Source organism: Trachypithecus francoisi, unplaced genomic scaffold (assembly GCF_009764315.1).
Source record: "Trachypithecus francoisi isolate TF-2019V2 unplaced genomic scaffold, Tfra_2.0 Lachesis_group15, whole genome shotgun sequence".
NCBI lineage: Eukaryota > Metazoa > Chordata > Mammalia > Primates > Cercopithecidae > Trachypithecus > Trachypithecus francoisi.
Genome location: NW_022681460.1, coordinates 6,114,876 through 6,129,092, shown reverse-complemented (window position 1 = coordinate 6,129,092; position 14,217 = coordinate 6,114,876). Strand labels below are relative to the sequence as shown.

At 41.0% G+C, this 14,217-nt stretch overlaps 1 long non-coding RNA gene across 1 annotated transcript; it reads right to left on the bottom strand.

Annotated features, from left to right (window-relative positions):
- Positions 1-6,415: 6,415 nt before the first annotated feature.
- Positions 6,416-8,608, bottom strand: LOC117097970. Its single transcript, XR_004443121.1, has 2 exons — positions 8,211-8,608; positions 6,416-6,532 (listed from the first exon to the last, which is right to left on the bottom strand). It is a non-coding gene; the product is annotated as an uncharacterized LOC117097970 (long non-coding RNA).
- Positions 8,609-14,217: the final 5,609 nt, after the last annotated feature.

The following is a 14,217-nucleotide window of genomic DNA, read 5'->3' as shown; positions in this document are numbered from 1 at the left end:
TCAGGCCATCTGGGCATATAGGTGCAAGTCACAGGGGATGCGATGGCTTGGCTTGGGCTCAGAGGCCTAGGCCTGACATTCCTGCCTTCTTGTATTAATAAGAAAAATAAAACAAAATAGTGTGAAGTGTTGGGGCGGCGAACATTTTTTTGGGGGGTGATATGGAGAGAGAATGGGCGATGTTTCTCGGGGCTGCTTCACGCCTGGGATTGGGGCGGTGTGGGAACCTAGAGTGGGAGAGATTAAGCTGAAGGAAGATTTTGTGGTAAGGGGTGATATTGGGGGGTCGTTAGAAGAAACATTTGTCTATTGAATGAATGGTGATGGCCTGGATGCGGTTTTGTATGAATTAAAAAACTAAACGGAAGACACAAGGTCTGAATAAGACAAGGAGAGAAAACAGGTATTAAAGGACTAAGAATTGGGAGGACCTAGGACATGTAATTAGAGAGTGCTTAAGGAGGCTCAGCATAGCCTTGCTAGCAAAGATTATTTATTTACTTTAAGAGGGAATTTAGAGTGGCGGTTTGGGATAGCACTAGGAGATATCAGCTGTGATAGCTTGGAGAAACAGTGTAAACTAGCAGTGTAAACACGAGCAGAGCATTTATGAGTAGTTGAGAATGTGGTGAATAGGAGTATGACTAGACAGAAGACAGTAGGGATGAAAGTTTTTTGGGGTGCAGTCTAAGTTGGTCTAGTGTCTGGAATGAGACTGGGACCTAATAAAAAGGAGTGTCCACGCAGGAGCTCAAATGGGCTGGAACCTGTAGCATTCCGAGGACAGGCCTGAATTCTGAGAAGGGAAAGTGGTAAAAGTATTGTCTAGTCCTTTTTAAGCTGGTGACTGGGCTTGGTGTGTTTTTAAAAGACCATTAGTCCGTTCTACTTTTCCTGAAGATTGAGGACGGTAAAGGATATAAAGGTTTCACTGAATACCAAGAGCCTGAGAAACTGCTTGGGTGATTTGACTAGTAAAGGCTGGTCCGTTATCAGGCTGTATAGAGGTAGGAAGGCCAAAGTGAGGAATTACATTTGGCAGAAGGGAAGAAATGACCGCGGTGGCCTTCTCAGACCCTGCAGGAAAGGCCTCTACCCATCCAGTGAAAGAACCCAGACTAAGAGATATGTTAGTTTTCTGACTCAGGGCATGTGAGTACAGTCAATTTGTCAGTCCTGGGGAGGGGCAAATCCTCGAGCTTGATGTGTAGGAAAGGGAGGGGGCCTGCACAATCCCTGAGGGGTAGGAGAATAGCAGATGGAACACTGAGAAGTGATCTCATTGAGGATAGATTTCCACGATGGAAAGGAAATGAGAGGTTCTAAGAGGTGGGCTAGCGGCTTGTAACCTACATGGACGAGGTTATGAAATGATGACAGAATAGAATGGGCCTGTGAGACTGGAAGGAGATATTTTCCTAGGTTTAAGAACCATTTACCTTGTGTGGGAAGAGACTGATAGGTGGAAGTTTCAGTGGGGGAGTAGGTGGAAGTGACTGATGTGAAGGAGGAAAACCGCCCGTGAGGGATAGAAGTTGGAACGCTAGCGGTTTTTTTAGCTAACTTATCAGCATAAGCATTGTCCTGAGCAATGGCTGGGGGAAGAAAATAGATTTTGGAAGTTATGAGAACTGTAGAGAGTTGAGCATAGTTTGTGATTTTTAGGGCCTCTAACAGTATTAAAGCAGTGGCAGCCACTGCGCACAGACAGGAGGGCTAGGCTGAAACAGTAAGGTCGTTTGGACAAAAAGGCTACAGGACGCGGTCCCGGCTCTTGTGTAAGAATTCTGTCTGCACTAACCATGCCTAGGAAGGAAGGGAGTTGTTGATTTGTAGAAGGGATTGGGGTTTGGGAGATTAGCCGGACACGATCAGCAGGGAGAGCACATGTGTTTCTATGAGAATTATGCCGAGATAGGTAACAGATGAGGAAAAAATTTGGGCTTGACTGAAGTAATGGGGGCTGTCCGTGAGGCCTTGTAGCAGTACAGCCCAGGTAATTTGCTGAGCCTGATGGGTGTCAGGGTCAGTCCAAGTGAAAGCGAAGAGAGGCTGGGATGAAGGGTGTAAAGGATAGTAAAGAAAGTATGTTTGAGATCCAGAACAGAATAATGGGTTGTGGAGGGAGGTATATGGCTTTGGCACCATGGAGTGAATAGGCAAGACAATTTGGTTGATAAGGCGCAGAGATCTTGAATTAACCTGTAAGCCTTGTCTGGTTTTAGGACAGGTAAAATGGGGGAATTTTAAGGGGAGTTTACAGGCTTTAAAAGGCCATGTTGTAGCAGACAAGTGATAACAGGCTTTAATCTTTTTAAAGCGTGCTTTGGGGATGGGATATTGGTGTTGAGTGGGGTAAGGGTGATTAGGTTTTAATGAGATGGTAAGGGATGCATGATCAGTCGCCAAGGAGCGGTATCCTATACTTGTGGGTTAAGGTGGGGGCTTTGAACTGGGGGAAAAGGCAGCAATGAGGTGTAGCCTAGGAATAGTCAGGGAAGCAGATAATTTAGTTAAAATGTCTTGACCTAATAAGGGAACTGGGCAGGTGGGGATAACTAAAAGGAGTGCATAAAAGAATGTTGTCCAAGTTGGCACCAGAGTTGGAGAGTTTTAAGAGGTTTATAAGCCTGGCCGTCAATACCCACAACAATTTTGGAGGCAAGGGAAACAGGCCCTTGAAAAGAAGGTAATGTGGAGTGGGGTAGGCTCCATATTGATTAAGAAGGGGACGGACTTACCCTCCACTGTAAGAGTTACCCAGAATGTCTGTGATGGTCCAGGCGATGGGACCGTGTCCGTCTTCAGCCGCTAAGCTGAGAAGATCTGGGAAGGAGTCAGTCAGAGAGTCCTGGGCCAGAGCTGCAGGGGCTCAGCGAGTGGCTGCCGGGAGAATTGGACAGCCGATTTCCAGTGGGGTCCCGCACAGATGGGACACGGCTTAGGAGGAATCCCAGGCTGCGGGCATTCCTTGGCCCAGTGGCCAGCTTTCCGGCACTTGTAGCAAGCTCCTGGGGGAGGAGGTTCTGGAGGAACCCCTGGCAGCTGTGGTTCAGGCATCAGAGTTGTGTGCTGGAGATGTGGCTGGGGTTTGTCTCACAGTGGAGGCAAGGAGTTGCAACTCAGAAATAAGTGGCTACTTGGCTGCCTCTACTCTATTATTGTACACCTTGAAGGCAAAGTTCATTAAGTCCTGTTGTGGGGTTTAAGGGCCAGAATTTAATTTTTGGAGCTTTATTTAAAGTCAGGAGCAGACTGGGTAATAAAATAAAATGCATATTGAGAATAAGACCGCTTTCTGACCTTTCAGGGTCTAGGGCTGAAAAGCGTCTCAGCGTTGCTGCTAAACAGGCCATGAACTGGGCTGGGTTTTTCATATTTGATGAAAAAGAGCCTAAACGCTAACTGATTTGGGAGAGGTCGGATTAAGAAAAAGGAACATTAACCTTGACTATGCCTTTAGCTCTAGCCACTTTTTTAAGAGGAAATTGCTGGGCAGGTGGGGGAGGCCTAGTCGCGGAACAAAACTGTAAGCCAGACTGGGTGTGAGGAGGGGAGGTGATAAAAGGATTATACGGTAGGGGAGCAGAGACTGAGGAAAAATTGGGACCTAACTCTGCCTGGCGAGGAGGGAAGAGAGGTCAGAAGGGTCTGTAGAAAAGGAAGACTGGAAAGACTCAGTGACGCTTGGGGTTGGGACTGACGGGACAGCCGGGAGGGAAAGAAGGAAGATTTGGGACAAGTTGCATTGGGAACAGAGACTAGCGAGGGACTGATGTGTAAAAGAATGCCTGGACGTCAGGCACCTCAGACCGTTTGCCCATTTTACAACAAGAATTATTTAGATCTTGTAGGATGGAAAAATCTAAAGTGCCATTTTCTGGCTATTTGGAACTACTGTCGAGTTTGTATTGGAGTTAAGCAGCATTGTAGAAGAAAATAAGGGGTTTAGGTTTTAGATCAGGTGTGAGTTGAAGAGGTTTTAAGTTCTTGAGAACACAGGCTAAGGGAGGAAGAGGAATGGAGGGTGGAAGGTTGCCCATAGTGAAGGAGGCAAGCCCAGAGAAAAGAGAGAGTAGATACACAGAGAGTTTACAAATGCCATGAAAACATCAGGAAGTTACCCTATATGGTCTAAAAAGGGGAGGAACCCTCAGTTCCAGGGAATTTCTCACCCCTTTCCCAGAAAACTCATGAATAATCCACCCGTCGTTTAGCACATAATCAAGAAATAATTGTAGAAGTAGGCAATCAGCAGCCCATGCATCTGCTCTGTCTATGGAGTAGCCATTCGTTAATCCTCTACTTTCTTAAGAAACTTGCTTTCACTTTATGGATTCGCCTTGAATTCTTTCTTTTTCCAGATCCAAGAGCTCTCTCTTGGGGTCTGGATTGGGACCCCTTTGGGGTAACATCTGGACTAAGAAACTCTTTCAATGAGAGATTTGGGAACAAAGTTCTTAGTGTCTCTAGAGACAGGAAGTTGGTTCCCTCCCTCCCCAGTTATCCCACAGCTAAGAGGGAGCAGGATTCCAGAAGGCAGGATGAGGGAGCAGCCCAGGAGCTACATCGCCAGGAGGAAGCCCTTCCTCCTCCTCTGGTAGTAGGGTGGGACTCGGCTCCTTCAGGTCCCCTGCTCCTCTCTCCCCTTCCTGCCTTCTTTACTCCCGGTTCCCATCCCAGTCTGTCAGACAGGAAGCAAGGCTTACCCACAGGCCTTTTTGGCTTCTTGTTCTATCTGAACATCTAATATAAATGTTCCTAAAATGTTCTATTCCTTTTGGAGCAATCTAGGTCAGTTTGGAGGTTTTCTATGAGTCTACACATTGGCCCTTCTGTGCTTCTGCTCTGGCTGGTTCAGAAGTCTGCTTCAGAGCCAGTTTATTGCCAAACAGAATGGAATCCTTCTCCTGGGGCTTTTTTCTTGGCATCCATTGAAATGTAAATGCTACTACCCTCATGTTTTCCAAATTGAGTGTCACAGAACACAAATATCTAATGGGATGCTAATAGGAGTTCTGCAAAGAAAAAAAAAAGTGTTCTGAAGTTAAATGAGTTTGGAAAACCCCACATACCCGGAGAATTATCATGCATATTAGCACATTAAGAACCTGAGCCATTCTTTAGTGAATGATTCCATTATTTTGTGTAGCCAGAACTTGTCAAACCTATTTGATCACAGAACCTTCTTTTCTGATTAATACTTATTAACATTTTGCAGGACACTAGTATTCTGTTTTTCTCAGTTTGGGAGACACAGGAAGATTGCTTTCTCATGGTTCTTTTCCTAATCCCCTACTTAGACAGTCAAAAGAAGACTTTTTTGTTATTGTTGCTGCTGTTTAGTTATTGTCTTGTAATTCAACACAATTTAATAATATTAAGGTTCAGTTTTACTAGTGAGACTCAGACTGCAGATCTATTGCCAAACCTCTGCAGGTCTCCTAAAAGACTCAGTCACTTAGAGCAGCTACTCCCTGGCCGTTTCTTTCATAGCATGCTCTCTGAAATTGGCCTGGGAAGATTCCTCTTCAGACTTCATATCAGTTTTCATTAACTTTCTACTTCTTTCTCGTTCCCACCCTGGAAATTGTGATGGCTGTAGGCTTTTGTATGACTATCTTCACGGCCCATTTTTTTATTCATTTATACTGATATTTCCTCCTTTATCCTCACAGAAACAGATTTGACTTGTAAACAAATACTGTTACCAGAAAGGGGTCCTGATCCAGACCCCAAGAGAGAGTTCTTGGATCTCACGCTAGAAAGAATTCAAGGCGAATCCACAGAGTAAATTGAAAGCAAGTTTATTAAAAAAGTAAAGGAATGAAAGAAAGGCTACTCCATAGGCAGAGCAGCAGCATGGGCTGCTCTTATGGTTATTTCTTGATTATATGCTAAACGAGGGGTGGATTATTCATGAGTTTTCTGGGAAAGGAGTGGGGGGCAATTCCCTGAATTGAGGGTTCCTCCCCATTGTAGAGCATGTAGGGTAACTTTCAGATGTTGCCGTGGCATTTGTAAACTGTCATGGCACTGGTGGGAATGTCTTTTACCATGCTAGTGTATTATAATGAGTGTATAATTAACAGTGAGGATGGCCAGAGGTCTCTTTACTCGCCTTCTTGGTTTTGGTGGGATTTGGCCAGCTCCTTTACTGCAAGCTGTTTTATCAGCAAGGTCTTTGTGACCTGTATCTTGTGCCAACCTCCTATCTCAAGGTTGCACAGAATGTCAGCAGCAGGACTTGTCAGTAGCTTGGAATTTATGTCAATCAACCCTTTCTCTTGTGTCAAGAATATCTGGGCCGGTGCAATGTAAAAACACTCAGGAAAAGAGATGCAACACAACTCTTGCCCCTTCCTTCTGTCCTGTCTGAACACATCCTCACAAACTAGGCTTCTCCAAATATTGTAAATAATGCTTTATTGAGATTAGAACACATATCCTGACATGAATTCTGAAGCTGTCATGTGTAAATTCATGGCTTTTGCCGTAAATTGGGGATGAGGACATTCTTTTCCTCTGGGTTCTAAGAAATTCATAAGTTAGAGATAAACAGAGTCACAGCAGTTGCTTCATCATTGCCTGGAGCAAATTCAAATTTATTGAAACCTTTAGGGCTTCTAGTAACTTGCAAGATAATTTAGCTACTTAGACCTGAAGTCTACTCAGGTCTCCTACTCCTACTTCAAGTTAGCTGTTGGGACCTGCCTGTGGGAATAGCTGTGTCTGCAATGCAGAGTCACAGTCCATTTATCTGGCCAGGTGGGGAAGCACAGGGCTGCATCCTTGGATAGGACAGATGGAAGGTTGCTTAAAGGGGCTGGAGCTGTATGATTGTGCTTATTCCAGAAGTAACAGAGAGTCCCACTACTCAACATTCCAGAGCATATATCAAGAGACCAGGGATTCTGAACCTGCTAAGAAACAGTACTGTCATGGCAGTTGTTAAAATGCTAAAATATTTCTAGAGTGGTTTATTAAGGTCTGTTACCCCCAGGTTTCACCATAATCCAGAAACTAAGGGGTTAATTAATGCCAGGTAAGGCAAGGGCTTCTAGGGTCTGATGATCTCTAAGGCTACCAAGACCCTCACACTTCAATTCACTTCTGAATGCGGAGAGAGTTTACAGACACCTTCTTCTATGTTTCTATCTCAACCTGTGGAGGAAGGACTTCCTGCCAACCTTCTAGAATATTCTCCAACAATGCCCAGGCTTTTTGCCTCTTTCTCCACACCTTATGTTTTCTTCTTGGAGCACCTGAGTATTCTGATTGTGGAACATTGGCCATATTGCATCCCTAGTCATTGCTGGTTCCAGTTAACTCCACAGAGAACAGCCCAGAGAGTGCCCCTCACCCACATTCTTTCTTTTTTCCCATCTCCCTAGGCCATAGGGAACTTCTGGGGAACATCTATGGAGGTCCCAGCATGCGAGCCCTAGGCCCTGCATTTCAACCCTTGCCTGGTAGAGAGGACAGGGGTCCCAGTAGGGAAGAATGTGCTCCTGGCAATAGACAGATGCCTGGGGTTTACATGGCCCACAGGCCACGGCTGTCCACCAGGGGCCAGTGTTAACTGGAGCGGCCTTGCTTAGCCATTCATAGAAATAGCCACCCCTGCAGGATGCTAGCTGTTATGAGCCAGGGAAATACAAAGAGCTCAGACGGCACAGGTGGATAATAATTTCAAGGTTACCTTTGGCGCAATACGTATCAGATGCTTGCCTGCCCCAGGGACTAGTGCCCAATCCCTTAAAGAGGAGGAAGTATTCACCAGATTTCCACAGGGAACAGCAGAAATTCATGGGGCACTTAGGGAACTGTGAGTCGTAAAACAAATTGTCAGATTGTGGGGTGCAAAAGGAGGAGTGCAGAACAGAGAAGAGGAAGGCAGTAGACAAAATCCTCATTGTGAGGGGCCTTGCCTGATGTCCTCGGGGGTTTTCATTGTTTATTGCAGCTCAGGAGTTGTGTAGCTAGGAAAGGTTTAATTCAGACGATTGACAAAATGAGATATCTGTTTTGGAAAAAATCACCTTGTTGCAGAATCTAAAAGAAGGATACAGTAGGCATTGCAGTAACAATCTACACACACACACACATACACGCACACAGACACACACACTCAAAGGTGATGAGGCCCGTGGGGCATGGTAAGGGGGTGCCACATTTGCAGATAAATTTAGTGAGTAGAATCAACATACCTGAAAGCAGGTAAACTGCATGGATGTGGAGTAAAAGGGTAAAGAAGACATTTAAGACTCTTCTGGGCCCTGGTTTAAGCAGCTGGAGTGATGTGCCATTCAAAGGTTTAGTACCTCACATAGTTCTTGTGAAGTTCTACAGGACTATGATGTTTTGGGTGCAAACCAATTCAGCATGAAGTGCTTAGGGGCCTCCAGGTTTTCTCATCCTTTTAGGAATATGGAGCTAGAGTTCAAGACATTGGAGCTGGAGCTGGAGGTTAGAGAACGTTCAGTACAGGAGGCATTTAAAACTGATCACAGTAAGATTCCTCGGAGAGCATGTGGAGAGAGGCTGGAGCCCTGGAATTACATATGGTGCAGCTAGGGTTTCACATGACCCCTAGAGACTTAACATAGCTCACCTGTAGCTCTGCATCCTAAAGTAATTATCTAGTAGCGCTAGCTAACTGCTTACAGCTGGAGGTACTATTGTATCCACCAGGTTGACTCCTCCCGTGAGACATTAACACATAAAGGCTGGTCGAGCATTCAGATCTCTTCATTATTTCATAGAGCCATGCTTCCACCTCCCCAGGATCTTTATGTGTTCTGGTCCTGGTTTTTGGAACATTCCCACCATCCCCGTTTAGCTTAAACCCTCCTAGTGTTTCCTCTCCATTCAAAGCTCAACTCCAGCTCTCTCCTTCCCAGCCTAGGTCATTTTCCTTTCCTTCACAGTGCTCTTCCTAAATTGTAGGTTTTCCTTATTTTTTTTGTTGTTGGAGAACATAACAAAGTAGAAACAGTGATGGATTAAACTCCCTTTTACCAACTGCCAGCGAGAGCAGCCATCAACTTGTTGCTGATTTTGATCTGTGTCCCTACTTCATTTGGTGTGAATGTTTTAAAACATATTACATCAATTCCTGTCCCTTCTCCTCTACAACTTCATTGTGCACTATATGTTTCTAAGAAACATCTATAATCTCTATTGTGACATCACTTCCTAACAAAATTAACAAAATATGGAGTGCCTAGTCCCTATTTAATGTCCTCTGACTGCTTTGAATGTCTATTTATAACTGGTTTGCTCAAATCAGGATCCAAACTGGTGCATCTAGTTGTTAAAATCCCTTATGTATTCTTTTATGTTTCAACTCTCTTTTTTATATTTTGTTTTTTTTTTTTTTAGAAAAACCAAATTATTTTTCTGATAGACTTGATCACTTGCTTCCTTATGATACTTTTAAAAATCTATTTCAAATGTTTAGGCAAAAATGATTCTGAAGCATTTCCCATTGCATCTCATCATCTGGCTCATACTATTTGGTTGATCCACTTTTTGAGATTATTGAGTTCAGGTGGTATCAGTTTGATCTATTCTTTTAAAAGTTTCTCATCAACCTTTAGCTGATAGTTTTTATATCCAATGAAATTGCTGCCCAGAGCCAGATTGTCATTAGAGGTGACAAAAATGATTTCCTAATCCTATCAATACTTCTATGTTTATTAGGTATAATTTTTCTGTAAGAAAAACATCCTTATATACAAGCTGATTATACTAAAAATAGCTTGTATCAGAAAGACAGATTAAATACTCAAGTCTTTATATGTTTTCTGAATAATGACTTGTTGCTCTAACAACCTGCAACAGTGACCATTTTTAATGGTCACATTGTCTTAACTTCAGTCACTTGTAGTCACAGTTTCTATATTTTGTTCCCTTTGTTCTTTGACATTATTCCATTGATCATTCATTGTTTCCTTGCTTTGAAAAACTATGATGTTCAGGATCATCTTTTATTTACCTTAGACAAGAAATTAGACATTCCTTCAAATATCTCTCATTCCTTTTAAGGGAAAATGTTATTTAGAGACCATTATCTAAGTGCCAGAAGTGTTTGTTGCATTGTCATTTCTTCTCTTTTTAGTACACGTTTTAATAGCAAAAACTTCATGAGCTCATACCAGTTCTTCCAATTCATTTTTAAGATTATTAATTCTTTGCTTTTGCATTTGTAGCTATTTTCTATTGTCTGGTAAATCTTTATTTCTCCCAGTATTCATAAATTATGTATTTGTTTTCTCTTACAATAGTCATTTCAAGATCACAATACTACTATTTCTGAAAAAATAAAGACTACTGAATGCAATTTCAGATTTACATACCTTGTCCCTCAGTGTGCATTTTATCAGAACAGAAACATTTTTATAAGCTGTAATTCAGTTGTCAACTTTTAAAATCAGTTGTGTATCTAGTTTTGAGCTCATATTAGAATTTCGATAATATTCTTTTAGAGCTATTTCTCTCATTGGAAGCATATAAAAAGCACTTGATGAAATTCAACACCTACCCTTGATAAAACCTCTCAAAAATTTGGAACAGAAGGGAACTTTCTCCACTTAATACATGCCATATTTGAAAAACCTGCAGTTAACATTATACTTTTTGGTGACTCATTAAATAATTTCACTCAAAATTTTTCTGGCAAAATGTATCAAATGACAAGGCTATTCACTTCAGCATTTTTGTTGTTATAGCAAACACTGAGAACAAATTTAAAAATAATTTATAAAGAGAAGATTGTGGAATAACCAATGGCCAACACAGGTACAAAAAGTAATGAGAAAAAATGCTATAGGAGGTCCAATATCTGGCTACTTCTGGTAATCCTACAGTCTTTTCAAATATTTATTACAATTTTTATCCATAAATTATAGGATTTTGTGGCAAGATGTTAGTTCCATCTTTATATTCCATTTTCTGTAGTGAGACTCCTCCACTAAGCTGTTAAAGTGCTACTAGGTTTCTCCAGACACTGCTATTATTAACAAATTAACATGAGCAACACTTAAGAAGGAGGAGTGGGAGGGTTAGTGTGGGGAATCTTCTCCCTTCGTATTTCTTTTATGATGCACATTTTGAAGAAAAGAATAGATTTCAATTTTATGAAATATTAATGGAACATCTTTCCCTCCTACTCACCAGCATCAAAGTTATTAATAAAATGTTCGAGAATAAGGAAGTAGGTGCTGCAGTTGCAATTCACTGTTATATCTGAACAGAAGAAAGGGTGTCAAGTGACAGGAAAACTTTACAGAACAAATTCAGCAGGCGGTTTCAAAAGTATGGATGGTCTAGCAAGACAGAAACAGAATGAAACAGAATGGAAGTAAACACAAACAAATCATGTGCAAATTAATAGAAGATTGTAAATATTCAAATTTAAAAGACAAACTACGATTTCTTGTACTAGATTAACTGGAAGGAAACCAAAGTAAAAAGATAAATTTGGTCTAATAAATACAGTTGTAAATGTAAATATTACTGGTTGTGTTGGGAACGGGGAAATGATTATTCTGCTGGCTATTTTTTCAGGTGTCTTACATGCACACATTTCTAGAGAAATCTCAGTCCAGCCAAACAGATATGGTAGCCATTTTACAGACATAGTATTAAAATCGAGAGAATTTAAATAAGTTGCCCAAATTCAAAGGATTGTTAAGTATCAGAACCAAGACTCTAACTTAACATTTTATTGTTTGATTATATCATATTTACGCATAAAGCTATGGTTCATGGGTATTTGAGTTATTTCTACTTTTTTGTTATTATAATGTGTTGCCAGGAACATAGCAAACGTATGTACTAATTTAGGGGGGACCCTAACACAGAAGTGGAATTGCTGAGTAATAAAGAAAATAAATATTGACTTTAGGCCCGGCGCGGTGGCTCAAGCCTGTAATCCTAGCACTTTGGGAGGCTGAGACGGGCGGATCACGAGTTCAGGAGATCGAGACCATCCTGGCTAACACGGTGAAACCCCGTCTCCACTAAAAAATACAAAAAAACTGGTTGGTCGAGGTGGTGGGCGTCTGTAGTCCCAGCTACTCGGGAGGCTGAGGCAGGAGAATGGTGTAAACCCGGGAGGCAGAGCTTGCAGTGAGCTGAGATCTGGCCACTGCACTCCAGCCTGGGTGACAGAGCAAGACTCTGTGTCAAAAAAAAAAAAAAAAAAATTCACTTTAGTAGATGTTCCCAAACATTTATGCAAAGCAGCTAAAGTATTACACTCCTTCTATCAGAGCATGAGGGTTCCGGTTGCTCCACATCCTAGAGAAGGTTTGATGTTTTTGTCTTTTTTCTATTTAACAATCCTGGGTTTTTTTCATTTAGTTCTTGCACAGTTTTAACTTTCATTATTGTCATGACAAATAAGGTCAATAACTTATTGGTCATTTAATATTCTTTTTAATGACGTGTCTGTTTAATATTATTCACATTTATTATTTATTACTATCCTTTTTTAAATTAATGGTAGGGTTCATATATATATTCTGGGTGCATGTTCTTTCGTGAATAAATGTATTGCAGATAGCTTCTCATAGAAGATAACTTATGTGGTAGGAAGTATTAAGAGTGTCTTATCACTCTTTTATGAGTGTCTTTTTGTTGTTGTTGTATTAAATTACTATAGTCATATGAATAATAGGTGCTGAGTAAATTTTAAATGAGATATATGTGAAGGAAAAACAATTGTAGACTCCAAAAATCAACAGTGTAATTTTAAAAATTCTGAGCAAAGGAATATTTATATCAGTTGCTACATTGGAGACCATGAATAGAGGCTAATATCAGAAGCCTTTGGTATTATTTATGCACAAATCTTAGCTTTTATTTGTTTTTGTTGTTGCTTACTGTCATTACCAAGGGTTTTTTTGTTTGGTCTGTTTTTTTTACTTTTATTTTAGGTTAAGAGGGTCACTTGCAGGTTTGTTACATGGGTAAATTTCATGTTGCTGAGGTTTGGTATACAGACGATCCCATCATCCAGTAGAGAGCATAATACCCACAATACGTGATAGTTTTTCAACCTACATCCCCATCCCACCTTCATCCCTCTAGTAGTCCCTAGTGTTTTGTGGTTGCCAGTTTTATGTTCATGTTTACCTAAAGTTTAGCTTCTGCTTGTAAGTAAGAACAGGTATTTGGATTTCTGTCCCTGAGTTAATTCACTTAGGATAATCACCTCCAGCTCCATCCATATTGCTGCAAAAGACGTGACTTCATTCCTTTTTATGGCTGTGTAGTATTTCAGGGTGTATATGTATCACATTTTATTTATTCAGTCCACTGTTGATGGACATTTAGGTTGATTCCATGTTTTTGTTATTGTGAGTAGTGCTGTGATAAACACGTAAGTGCATGTCTTTTTTTTTGCAGAATGATTTTTTTTTGTGAGTATATACCCAACAGTAGGAATGCTGGGTCTAATGGTAGTTCTGTTTGAAGTTCTTCAAGAAGTCTCCACACTGTTTTCCACAGTGCCTGAACTAATTTACATTTCATCAGTACTTATTTTCGAATTTTTAATAGTAGCCTTTCTGACTGGTGTGAGATGGTATGTAATTGTGATTTTCATTTGCATTTCTCTAATCATTAGTGATGTTGAGCATTTGAAAAATATATTTGTTGGCCACATGTTTGTCTTTTTTGGAGAAGTGTATATTCAGGTTCTTTACCCATTTTTAATTTGTTTTTGTATGTTGAATTGTTTAAGTTGCTTATAGATTATTAAACCTTTGTTGGATGCATGGTTGTGAACAATTTCTCCCATTCTGTAGGTTGTTTGTTTACCATTTTGATAGTTTATTTTGCTGTGCAGAAGCTCGTTAGTTACTTTGGTCCCAGTTGTCTATTTTTGGTTTTGTAGCAATTGCTCTTGAGGATTTGGTCACAAATTTCTTGCCAACGCTGATATCCAGAATGGTATTTCCTAGGTTTTCTTCAAGGATTTTTATAGTTTCAGGTTTTACATTCAAATATGTAGCCTATCTTGGCCTAATTTTTGTATATGGTACAAGGAAGAGGTTCAGTTTCAACCTTTTGCATATGGCTAGCCAGTTATCTCAGCACCATTTATTGAATAGGGTGTCCTTTCTCCATTGCTGGTTATTGTCAACTTTGTTGAAGATCAGATGGTTGTAGGTGTGCAGCTTTGTATCTGAATTCTCTATCCTGTTC